Genomic DNA, 12,314 nt, shown 5'->3' on the forward strand with positions numbered 1-12,314 from the left:
GGCGCCAATACAGAAAGTTCTTTCTGTACCGCAAACAAGAAAACCCAAAGTAATAAACCAAAGCCCTGACTCTCCTTTCTGTGAAGGAGAAGTGCAGACTTGCCTGTTCACTCTTCTCCCTGATAAGTACACGGAAGCAAAGCATGAAAGTTGCCAATCAATTTCTTAATTACTCACATTGTTACCCCAAGCAACAGACCTCGAACGATGTCGCGTTAGTGATAGGGTGCGGTGAAGTGCTTTAATCAGAAGAGGAATACGATGAGATTTGTGCTTGAGACACATCACTGAGTGTTCAGTGTGGAAGATTAATTCAACAGGAGTAAGACTGGCAGCGGAGAGGTCAGAGGGCTATTTCAGTATTCCCTGGGAAAAGAACAAGGGCTTCACCAGGTCTGCAGATACAGTAGGGATACAGAGGAAGAGGCAGAATAGAAAAGAATTGTCTGGAAGGTGACATTCTCCAGAGGTAGGGATTGTGTGAATGTAGGCATTGGGGAAGGAGAACTATTAGGGGTATAGATTATGCCCACACATCAAGCATGAGTGCCTGGATGGATCATGAAGGTAAGAGCAAAGATTGGAATTACGGAGCGAGAGGGAATAGGTTTGGGAGGCAGTCTAGTGGGTTTCCTTTCAGACTTGTTGAGGTTGAAGTGCTTATGAGACATTCCAGTGACTCTACTGGGTGGAAAAATTCAGCTGGTCGCTAACATTTCTTACCAAGAGATGGTGTCCCCCAGCATCTCTACGTCTTCACTTTCTTAGAATCTGACCTTTTTTGTTTCCCCCTTTCCCACCCCACAGGCTTACTCTTCAGCTTCTGTGCTCCACGGTTAGAAAGGGAGAAAGCCCTGTGGATTCAATCCTGACCTCCAATCCTGCTCGCCAGTGTGCACCTGTCCCAATAAAGTGATGTCCAGATGACACGCAATAATCTAAGAGAATCGGAAACCATCCTGGGCCTTTCCTGTCCTTTAAGATGTGAAAAAACACATTACCACATTTTATAGGAACATTCCTAGGGAAGGGAATTTTAGGAGGGGCATCTGTGAGCAGGTAACCTGACAGCCCAGGCAGGTGCCTTCACTGATGAAATGACTGTCCCTTGAGTTTAAAGTTTTCAGAACTAACATTTCTTATCCACGGAGACTTTCCTACTTTCTCAGTGTTCTTTTATTACCTAACATTTGTATTTATTGTTTTCTACTATGTTAATGCAGGGAAAATTTGCAAGTGTATTATTAAATATTGGGTCAAAATCCTGCCATGCCACTTTGTACATAAAGATATTTTATTCATACTTACATGTGTTACTTTTCATGAATAATTGCTGTACTCAACACACTAAAAATATGATAATATGACTGTGAAAATGGCAATGATATTGTCTTCCCATAATTATAAGTATTTTTGGATTATTAGACTATGAGAACTCACTAATGAAAGGCATCTAATAAGTGAGAAAGGGACAAAGGATTCACGTATCAGACCCTGTTCAAGGGAAGTCAATTTACCATTTCTTTGGTCTTTCTTTTTGTAATTCACACTATGTGACAAGGATGTAAGGGCATTTATGACACTGTACTGCATTCATTATGAAGATAACAGTACTGTGATTTTTCATAATCGATTTGATTGACACTATCTCTGTGCATTTTTATTTTCTTTTAGAAATGTACTGATTTGTTCTACCAATCATTCTTAAATCTCCAGTTTGTAGAAACCAACATTTCATAAATACATAATTGTGATATTATTTTTCAGTGTATCACTTTCCTAAAAATACCATATGATTATAGCTGCCGCTCCATCAGGGTCAAATTCTTCTGTTGAAGGCTGAATGATAAACCTTGACCACTCCTTGGACACAAGGGATCAAGACATCATGATGGCTGAAGTTCTGTGGAAAGTTCTGGAACAAAAACGCTGCCAGGGGCAGCTCTTTAACTTTTATGATTGCCTAAGCTGATTTCGGTGCTAAATTATCCTAGTGATACAAGGACAATGTAGTAGAGACAGAGGGTACATTTAAAACTACCTTTTACAATTTATTTTGTTGCAGTGTATTTTAAAATGTTCAGCGTTGAGGATTATATGAATAATCACTTTGGTTTTTGCTCCCTGATGTCTGCACGACTTCTAATCAAGGACACCAAACAAGAATACTTATATTTTTTTACTGGTGCCTCTTTATGTTTCTTTGAGAAGAAAAATGGGGAATAAAAAATAAAAAGAACAACAGGGTATAGAAAAAGGCTAGGATCTCCAGTACCTACACTTTCCCTTGAGGGATGCTTTGCCCATGCTTAACTCTAACCTAGAAGTCTTTAAATGGGTGCAGCAGTGGCTAGAGCATGCCAACCATGGAGCATTTGTCTTCAAAAGAAAAATATTCCAACACCCCCAGAATGCTTTACAGAGCAAAAGCATTGTTACACAGAATGTAGTAAAGATACAAACTCTTCTGCAATTTAAATTACTACAAGTGATATGCTATTTTGACTTCTAGAAAAACCATTTTCTTGACCTTAATAAATATTGTTCGAAGGGAGTTTATAAGGATCAGGAAGAAGGAAAGCTTTTTAAACATAATGAAAGAATGAAATTCACTCTAGTTCAAGAATTATACATAAGGAATATGCTTTATACTTACAACTATAGCATTAAATCTTTAAAAAGTCAAAGTGATAAGAGGATTGAGATATTTGCAGAGATATTCATGGCATTTTGTAAAGTCAATCTCAAAGGTAATGTCTGCATTTTTATAAGTCAACTTGAATGTCTGTTGAAATAAGGCACTTGGTTTTCAAGCCAAAATTATCATTAATCAGATGTTTTTTTAATTATCTGATTTAGATGATTTACTTTTTTTTGAAGCCCCCCCACCCCACCCTCGCCCCTACTATTTTTATGCCTGATTTCTTAAAGTTTTTTATTCTGATATACAGTTCAAATGTCACTGCAGCCAAGGAAAAAATGTATTTAGATCAAAGGCAAACCTTTCTGTGTGTTTGTTTTGCATGACAATATGAATATAATTTAAGTCTATCAATAGTCAAAACATAAACAAGAGCTAATTAACTGTTGTCATCTAAGAATAATCGGATGTTGTTGTCTGACACACTGGCTGTGATCAGTCAGCAGAGAAAGACTTCTAAATTCCCCTTGCTGAGCTGAAATATTCCCTTACATATCTGACAAATCTGTATCTTATTTCTTGTCTACCTGCCAAACTTAAGTTCTTGAGGATCAACTTAGGACACCGACAAACCTTCAACAATGAGCAGGCTAGCTCTTCCGCCTGATTTTTCTCCATCGAGAATTTATGGGGTTTTAAAAAGAAAAGTCCTTTAAAAGCTGTTTTTTGAGTGGTAGTCTCAAGACTGTGAATTTGTTAATTATTGCCTAATATTGAAGATATCCGTCATTGTGATTAATTAACTAATAAGTACCTTGAACTGAGAATATGTCGTGGATTATCTACAGAACTTCTGGTCAAAATTTCCCCACAAACACAAACAAGACTTCTCATGTTCCTTTAAATGAGTATACTTTGTCTTTTCTTCAAGGGGATTTATCCTATGGGTCTGAACACCTTTTTCTTGTTCTGGATACTTTTTAAAGGAAAAACAGTTTTGATAAATAATGAAAAAACCTCTATCTTGTTCATCAATATTACATTCCTGAACTTAAAGTCAGAATTCTACCAAAGTGATTACGGATAATATCATTGGTTAGTGACACTGTGTCTGAGGCACTGTTTCCATGCACTGTGCTAAAACCTTCACATCTGTCATCTCAGTTAATAAGAAAACAATGATAAGATACAACTTCTAATATTACATTATATTTGTTTTATTATTTTTCTCAGCAGCAGCATATTCATTTTAGATATATGGAAACCAAGACAGAAAATTAAATAACTTACCCAAGGTGGTACAACTAGTAAGCTGTAAAAATTTGGATTCCAACCTAAACCCCAAATCCCTGCTCTTCATCACTATATTACTTAGTCTTTCTAATCTCAGTTTACCTATATATAAAAACGGGCTAACAATTATGCTCCTGGCTATAGTTAGTGGTAAAAGGACCACTTTACCATCCCATTATAAACAAAGGTGACAAAGTCATGCATTAATCCTATGAAATCTCCAAAAAACCTACCCAAATTAATAAATTAATTTGTAATAGTTGAAGAATATAAGATCAATATACAGAATCAACTGGTTTCTTTTATTTAGTAACCAAAAAATGAAAATTAAAAAAATATATATACCATTTACAATTATGCCAGTATATATAAAATTCTGAGGGATAAATTTTACAAGATATGTTCACTCCCTGTACACTTAAAAACTGTCAAACTTCTAAGAGAAATTAAAGAATACTAAATCATGCATTAAAAGACTCAGTATTATTAAGATGTCAGTTCTATTCGAATTGATCTACAGATTTATTACATTTTCAGGCCAAATTTAATTTTCTTCTCTGTAGAAATTGTTAAGATGATTCCAATGTTTATATGGAAATAGAATGGACTTAGAATAGCTAAAACATTTTCTTAAAAGCCTAAATTTGGAGGACTCACAATACTGGATTTAAAAACTTACTTTAAATCAAGACAGTTCAGAACTGACCTAAGAATAGAATTTAATCAATGAAATAAAATAGAGATTACAGAAAGAATCAAATGTATGCTTTTCTCCTATAGACACATGAATATATGGTCAACTGATTTTTGACAAGGGTGCCACAATAATTCAATGGGGAAAGGACAGTCCTCTCAACAAATTGTTCTGGAACTCACGTGATGAAAAAGCAAAGCTCAACGCTTACCTCATACCACACACAAAACTGACTCTAAAGTGTCATAACCTTAAACGTTAAATCCAGATCTGTAACATTTGCCTTCTTTAATGTCAGTAAAGATTTCCTAGATAAGGCCCCAAAGGCCAAAATTAAAGACAACATCAGTCGAACTTTAAACTAAAAATTCTGCTCTCCAAATGAGCGTTAATAAACTGAAAATGCAAAGCCAAAGGATAGGAGAAAATATTTACATTATATATATCTGACATGGCTTAGATCTAGGACATGTAAGGAGCTCAAAAAGCTTAAAAATAAGAAGTCAATCCACTGAAAAACAGAAAAAAATTAGAAAAGACAATTCACTAAAGGGGATATATGATTTTCTGATAAGCACATGAAAAGACACTCAATATCAATTATTCATCAGGAAAATGCAAATTTAAACCTACAATGAGATACCACTACATATCCACAGGAGTGGCTAAAATTATAAAGGCCAACAATGCCAAGTGTTGATGGAAATATGGAGAAACTAGAATTCTCATACATTGCTAGTGGGAATGTAAAATCATTCAACAATTTGAAAAACAATTTAGCAGATTCTTCCTGGGATAAAATTTAAAAAGTTAAATATATACTTCTTATATGACACACCATCTCCACTCATATGTATTTACCCAAGACAAATGAAAACACATGTCATGGCTATACAAAGACCTGTAACCAAAGGTTCATATTAGCTTTATTCATAATAGCCAAATGTTACTAAACAAATTGTGGTATAGTCACACAATGGAATACCACTCAGAAATAAAATAGAAAAAAACTACTAATACACCCAACAAAATGAATCTAAAAAACATTATGCATTATGCTGCAAAAAAGAAGCCACACATAGTGGAATGCATATTTTATGACTTCATTTATATGAAGCACTAGGAAAGAAATCAGCCCAGTGGCTGTCTTGAGCCAGGATATAAGGGGAATGCCAAGAGAGAGGGAATTTTTTGAGTTGGTAGAAATTTCTGTAGTTTGATTATGGCATTGATTACAGAGGTGTACATATTTGCCAAAACTCATGCTGTAGACTTAAAATGGGTATATTTTTATATGTAAAATATACCTTAATAAAATTGACTTTAAAGGTATTTTTCATAATTAGTGATGTTGAGCATCTTTTCATGTGCTTTTTGGCCATCTGTATGTCTTCTTTGGAGAAATGTCTGTTTAGATCTTCTGCCCATTTATAGATTGGGTTGTTTTTGTTTTTTTTGATATTGAGCTGCATGACCTGTTTGTATATTTTGGAGATTAGCCCATTGTCAGTTGCATCGTTTGCAAATATTTTCTCCCATTCTGTGAGTTGTTTATGATTTCCTTTGCTGTGCAAAAGCTTTTACGTTTGATTAGATTTTGAGCACCCTTCTCTAGTATCAGGTGTTTGTGATATCTGTGTATGCCCTTGCTCACAAACATAAACCAAGCCTCTGTGTGTGTGTGTGTGTGTGTGTGTGTGTGTGTGAGATAAACTCTGATAAAGGACAGAGTGTCTTTGGCATGCTGGCAACATATTGTTAGAGAGCTTCTCCTGCTGCTGTTACAGTATAATAATGCTGTGTGCATTTAAATTATAAATGTAAGTACAGTACATTATTTATAGCATTTTGCTTGGAACTAAAACTAAAGCAAATGAAAGCATTTAAAACAAAAACTGTCAGCCACTACATTGCTGTTCCCATTGGATTGCCATTTAATGATCTCAAAGAGCTTACATGAGTTGATAGATTGGAGGAGGCACAGATGAGGTTTTCGCGGGATTTGCAGTGAAACCCACTTATTTGCTGAGTGCGGTACCACTGTTTGTGATATGTGTGCTACAAGAGGCAGGTTTTAACTAATTAGTTTTAATAATTAGTTCTATTAGTTAAGAACCATGATTCAGAAAAGTACTGAACTTCACTTTGACATCCGCGACAGATGAGCCCAGTCTCAACTCTGTCTTGTTGTTGGGATATGGCCACTCCCTGGGATTGCCATGAATTTTTATTTCAAAAGAAGACTAGTTCCTCTAAAATCCTGCTAGCTGAGCTTCCCACTCTGTGGAGGTTCAGAATGTGGAGTATAGAAATGAAGTTGAACTGTCTGGATAGAGAAATGTGGGAAGTTTTCAAAGGTTGAAGTTTTTAAAAATGTGTGTGGGAAGGGAATAGAAATTGAAATCATCTATTAATACCACATTCTAATAGTTATCAACATCATCATCATCATTCTCAATAAAGTTTTATTACCTCCTACTAGCCCAGGGTATTGTTTTAGACACAGCAGTAACCAAAAGACACCATAAGTGATAATTCCCTCTAGGAGCTTATTATATAGAAGATAATACATATAGTTTAAGAGGAGGGCTCTTTGTGACTTACTGCTAACATGGGCAAGTGAGGTGAAGTGATTAAATGGAAAACGAAATGTTATAGGGCATTGCTTGTTCTCCAAGCTGTGTGCACTGGGCACAGAGCACAGGCATGGAATAAACGATGAGCTCTGAGTTAGCGATGAGCTAGGTTCCATCAGTTTTCCTCTCAATTCTGAGATGGTGATATTAAGGTTTTGAGAAGATTAAGTAAAATAATGCATGCAAATCATTTAGCACAATGACTAGCATATAAACCAAGCATGAAAAACAATGACTTCAAAACAAAACCAAATTAAATGTAGCAGAGGGCTGATACAGACAGTTAAGTATACAAGTTTCGAGCATAAATAGAAGCCACATCCTGGAAAAGTTCTGCCTCTCTTTCTATAGGTGCTAAAGAAACTCTACATGTATTTCAGCCAAGTAGAAGCTTATGGAGGCAAGAAATAGTTAAAGGATGATGCCGCAGCAGATCTTTTTTGTTTTGCTTTTAAATTAATGTTAATGCAGAAAGGAAGGAAAAGGGCAGAGTCAAAAATATTTCCAAAAGAATATGTGTGATTTTGATGCTGAGAATAGCTCCTTTGAGTGGCACAATTTAATGCCACGGGATTATATTTCCTTCTCTCAGTCTATTTTAGGGGATAGTTTGGGCCAAAGATCAAGAAAGACTCCCTTCTCCTTGCTGAACCCAATTAATTAATAAGGTACTTTACTAAAGCAGTGAAAGGGTCACACTCTTAAGATACAAACATTCATCTAAAGATTTCCAGAAAAGATCCCTTTATTTGCTACTCAACTCAGTATTAATTAATAATCAACAATTACCCACACTGGATTTTCAGACTTCAGCCACAAGAGTCTCTCTCCTGAATTGTTTCAAAGGCCTGAGATTTTCTGTGACTCACCCCACTCTATCCCCATTTTAAAAGGCATGGATTTTTAAAAATTGATTCATCCAGGATCAAGGTCAACAGATCACTGGATCTGTCCTTTGAGGTAACCTGCCAGCTTCTTTTATCCCAAGATGATGAACAGCAATAATAACCAATTACAATTTATACTGTCCAATTATGGGCATTGGGAAGCAGGTTTCCATTATTCTGTAAAAGACATTGCAAAGTTTCATGTAGGCAAAAATCCTCATGAAAGTGCAAGCTATGACAACTTAAGCACATCTTGTACTGTGTCATCTTATACATAAACTTGCCATAATAACCTTGTGGGTGGGTTGGGTTGCTATTATCAATTTTCCCCTTTTTATATATACGGAAACATATGGTTGGCTCCCAGCAAAATAATTTATTACTAACGAATATGCAGACTGTTTATAAGTGGCCAAGAAAGCTTTGGCTATAATCCAGGTCTTCTGACTTCTAGTTCAAAGCCATTTCCATCAGAGAAGCTGAAATTTATCTTTCCCTAGACTTGAAAGATCAGTTAGCCTACTGACCTTGCCCGGAATGTAATCGTGACTGCTAGATTACCAAAACTGTCATTATTGTCAACAAGAAGTTATTCAGCCAAAGACTTAAAAAGAAAATTCTCTTAACACCTTAGCTTCATGAAGAAAAAAAAGAATTTAATAGGTACTTATTTGGAGACACTTATTATCAGAATGTTTTGGGCTAACAGAATGATTAAAGCTTACATATTCACTGATATCTAAGCAAATTATATCACTAGACTCACAATCCTATGACAACTTTTCTATAGTCTAAAGCAATGCTATTCAATAGAAATGTAATGTGAGCCACATATGTAATTTAAAATTTTCTAGTAGTCACATCAAAAATAGAAACAGATGAAATTAATTATTTCAGTATATGTATACATTAACTATGAAAGAAATACGTTCTTTTTTCAAAACTAAGTCTTTGAAATCAGTTGTGCATTTTACACTTACAGCCCATCTCAATTCAGACTTGCCCACATTTCAAATGTTCAATAGCTACCATGTTTCAAGACTACCATATTGGACAGCATACGTCCACGGGGTCTAGGACCCCCAATCCTGATATCTAGTAACTCTAATACCCAAAACTAAAAAGAGGGAGCAGGAAGACAGAAAAATACTTTAAAATATCAAATAGTTCAGAACCAGTGCTTAGTGATAGAATCAAATACTTGTCAAGCTATACAATTAATTCTTCAAAATAAAGTGTTGTCTATATGATTTTTATAAAGGAAAACTGTGTTAAATTATAAATCAGTTGTCCTACTAGATACTCCCATTCTCCAGTTTTCTTCTCAAAAAAGACTACAACTAGGTTTTTAAATCTAATATATTGCACGTGGACCCAGCAGATATTTCCGCTTGGTATCAATAGTGAGACAACTATTAGGAATATAGTTAGAGATAAGGTAAGATCATTTTCAATTTTATCAACCACTCAGCATGTTGCAAATTGGTAAAGAGGAACCACCTGTGAACCAACAGGGGCTTATCATTCTCTATCTCTTACACTATAATGTTTCCTTGAGGCATTCACTCATCTGCGTATTCTGTATTCGATTAGTTGTATCTACCTTGAATCTGTGACTCTTTTGTCAGGACATAAACACGATTAGGCAAAGCAAAAAATCTTCCCCAGTCATTATCACTTTGGTTTATGGTCCACCACCCTTCTGAATCTAGTACTGTCCATGAATTCTAGGTGAAAGTTATCCTCAGTGATCCATGGGTAACTGCATTTTCAAAACCCTTCCAGTTATTTTCCACCCTCTTATTTCGATCACAATTAACTACACGCAAATCCCTGACTATTCCAGACTCTAGGTATTACTACCTTCCCCAGAAATGCGCTTCCTCTTAGACCGCCATCCTCCATAACTCTTAGACTTTATAGCTTTCTCTAAAGACCCACAACAGAATTCACTGTCACTCCTTCTGTGTCTCATTGTACATTTTATATAACTCTATTATATCTCACAATTGATTGCAATGATTTTAATATAAAAATATATTTGTATATTTAACCTGTGTTCTTTGTATTTACATAGCCACTTCCAAATCCTCATTCCCATGGGGCTGGAAAGAATTCTACCACGGCATAGAGCCAACCTTAATAGGCACTCAGTGCATGCATGTGGAATGAACGAGTGATCTTAGTACAATTTCTGGCATATCAAAGTTTCCAAATCAAGTCATTAGCCTATGTTATAGCTATAGCCACATTACTAGGTGGGAAGGAAATAAAATTGGCCCCGAAATTTTAACAAAACCTACCTTAATAGGAAAGCCTAGTTTAAAATTTCTTCTGGCTAATTGTCCTTGATACATTTTTTCCTAATACCCTAGTAATATAACAATGGTGACATACATCAATTTATTAGATGAATTATTTATTGGGAACCTAGGTTGTTCCAAACACTGTCACTATGTCAGAAGTAAAATGGCAAGACAGACATAGCTATTGCCCACTTAGAGGTCAGAGAAAAAGATGAAAACTCATACATTTGCCTAAAACTAAAATTAAAATGATGAAATGCAACTGGAAAAGGCCCCACAAATACTTTGCTTCTGAAAAGAGAGCAAACCTGCTTCTCTGAAAAGCAAGATAATGGAAAGGAACATGTCTTTTTATTTCCTCACTGTTTGCCCACTCAAAAAGAGGATATGACCTAACTAAAACATTGAGCATGAATCCTGTGGCTGCGGGGATTCTATTTTTTGAGGAGAGCAAGATGATATTCTCATGCTTCTTCATCCCCAAGACACCCTACCTCTCTTTCTATAATACCTCTCTATTCTCCATGTAGAGACTGCAACACTCAGAAAACAACAGGCTAGAAAATAGGAACAGGTCTTAAGCGCATGCACAAAAAGAGTCCTAGGAATAGAATATTCGGAGTATTCTTCTTTTTCATCTAGCGTGCTGATTCGAATTGTTACAGAAGGAAGTCGGGGACGGGGAGCTGAAGGAGGGGTGTCACATGATTGAATCTCAACAGGGTTTATCAGGTGAAAGGCTGCCAAACTCCAGAAATGGAAATGGAAACTGTGTAGCAATTTGTTCTCTTGTCATGCATATGATATTGAACAAACACTCAAGTGGATGGTGAGTGAGATCAAGGCAATCTATATAGTGTGTGTTTATAAACACCAGGTCTAGATCCATTTCCTTCAAGGAAGAGTAAACAAGCTAGTAAAATACAGCCTATGAAGAAAAGCTGCAGTACAGGAGAATAGAACAAGATAAGGAAGACTCAGAAGGAGAGCATAGGTCTGAAACCAATTTATCATGAGAATCGTCGCATAAGCTTGGAAAAGAGCGTGACCCCTATGACACAAAGAAACCAACATTAAGAGTACAGGTTAAGAGGCAATGGCAGCATGTGAGCACAAGTGTTTTGAAGATTCCAAGGGAACCAGATATAGTAGAATTAAAATTCTCTTTTGAAACTAAAAATAGAACTACCATATGACCCAGCAATCCCACTACTGGGCATATACCCTGAGAAAACCAGAATTCAAAAAGAGTCATGTACCACAATGTTCAATGCAGCTCTATTTACAATAGCCAGGACATGGAAGCAACCTAAGTGTCCGTCAACAGTTGAATGGATAAAGAAGATGTGGCACATATATACAATGGAATATTACTCAGCCATAAAAAGAAACAAAATTGAGTTATTTGTAGTGAGATGGATGGACCTAGAGTCTGTCCTACAGAGTGAAGTAAGTCAGAAAGAGAAAAACAAATACCCTATGCTAACATATATATATGGAATCTAAAAAAAAAAGAAACGAAAATGTTCTGAAGAACCTAGGGGCAGGACAGGAATAAAGATGCAGATGTACAGAATGGACTTGAAGACACGGGGAGGGGGAATGGTAAGCTGGGACGAAGTGAGAGAGTGGCATGGACATATATACACTACCAAATGTAAAATAGATAGCTAGTGGGAAGAAGCTGCATAGCACAGGGAGATCAGCTCAGTGTTTTGTGACCACCTAGAGGGGTGGGATAGGGAGGGTGGGAGGGAGGGAGATGCAAGAGGGAAGAGATATGGGGATATATGTATATGTATAGCTGATTCACTTTGTTATAAAGCAGAAACTAACACACTGTTGTAAAGCAATTAT

At 36.0% G+C, this 12,314-nt stretch overlaps 1 protein-coding gene across 2 annotated transcripts in view; it reads left to right on the top strand.

Annotated features, from left to right (window-relative positions):
- Positions 1 to 3,080, top strand: part of EMCN (endomucin) — a 93,946-nt gene extending 90,866 nt beyond the window's left edge. For both annotated transcript variants that reach the window (XM_030865592.3, XM_060299758.2), the window contains exon 12: positions 808 to 3,080. The gene's annotated coding sequence lies outside the window, so the exon portion shown is untranslated. The remainder of the gene's footprint in view (positions 1 to 807) is intronic.
- Positions 3,081 to 12,314: the final 9,234 nt, after the last annotated feature.

This window comes from Globicephala melas, chromosome 5 (genome assembly GCF_963455315.2).
Source record: "Globicephala melas chromosome 5, mGloMel1.2, whole genome shotgun sequence".
NCBI lineage: Eukaryota > Metazoa > Chordata > Mammalia > Artiodactyla > Delphinidae > Globicephala > Globicephala melas.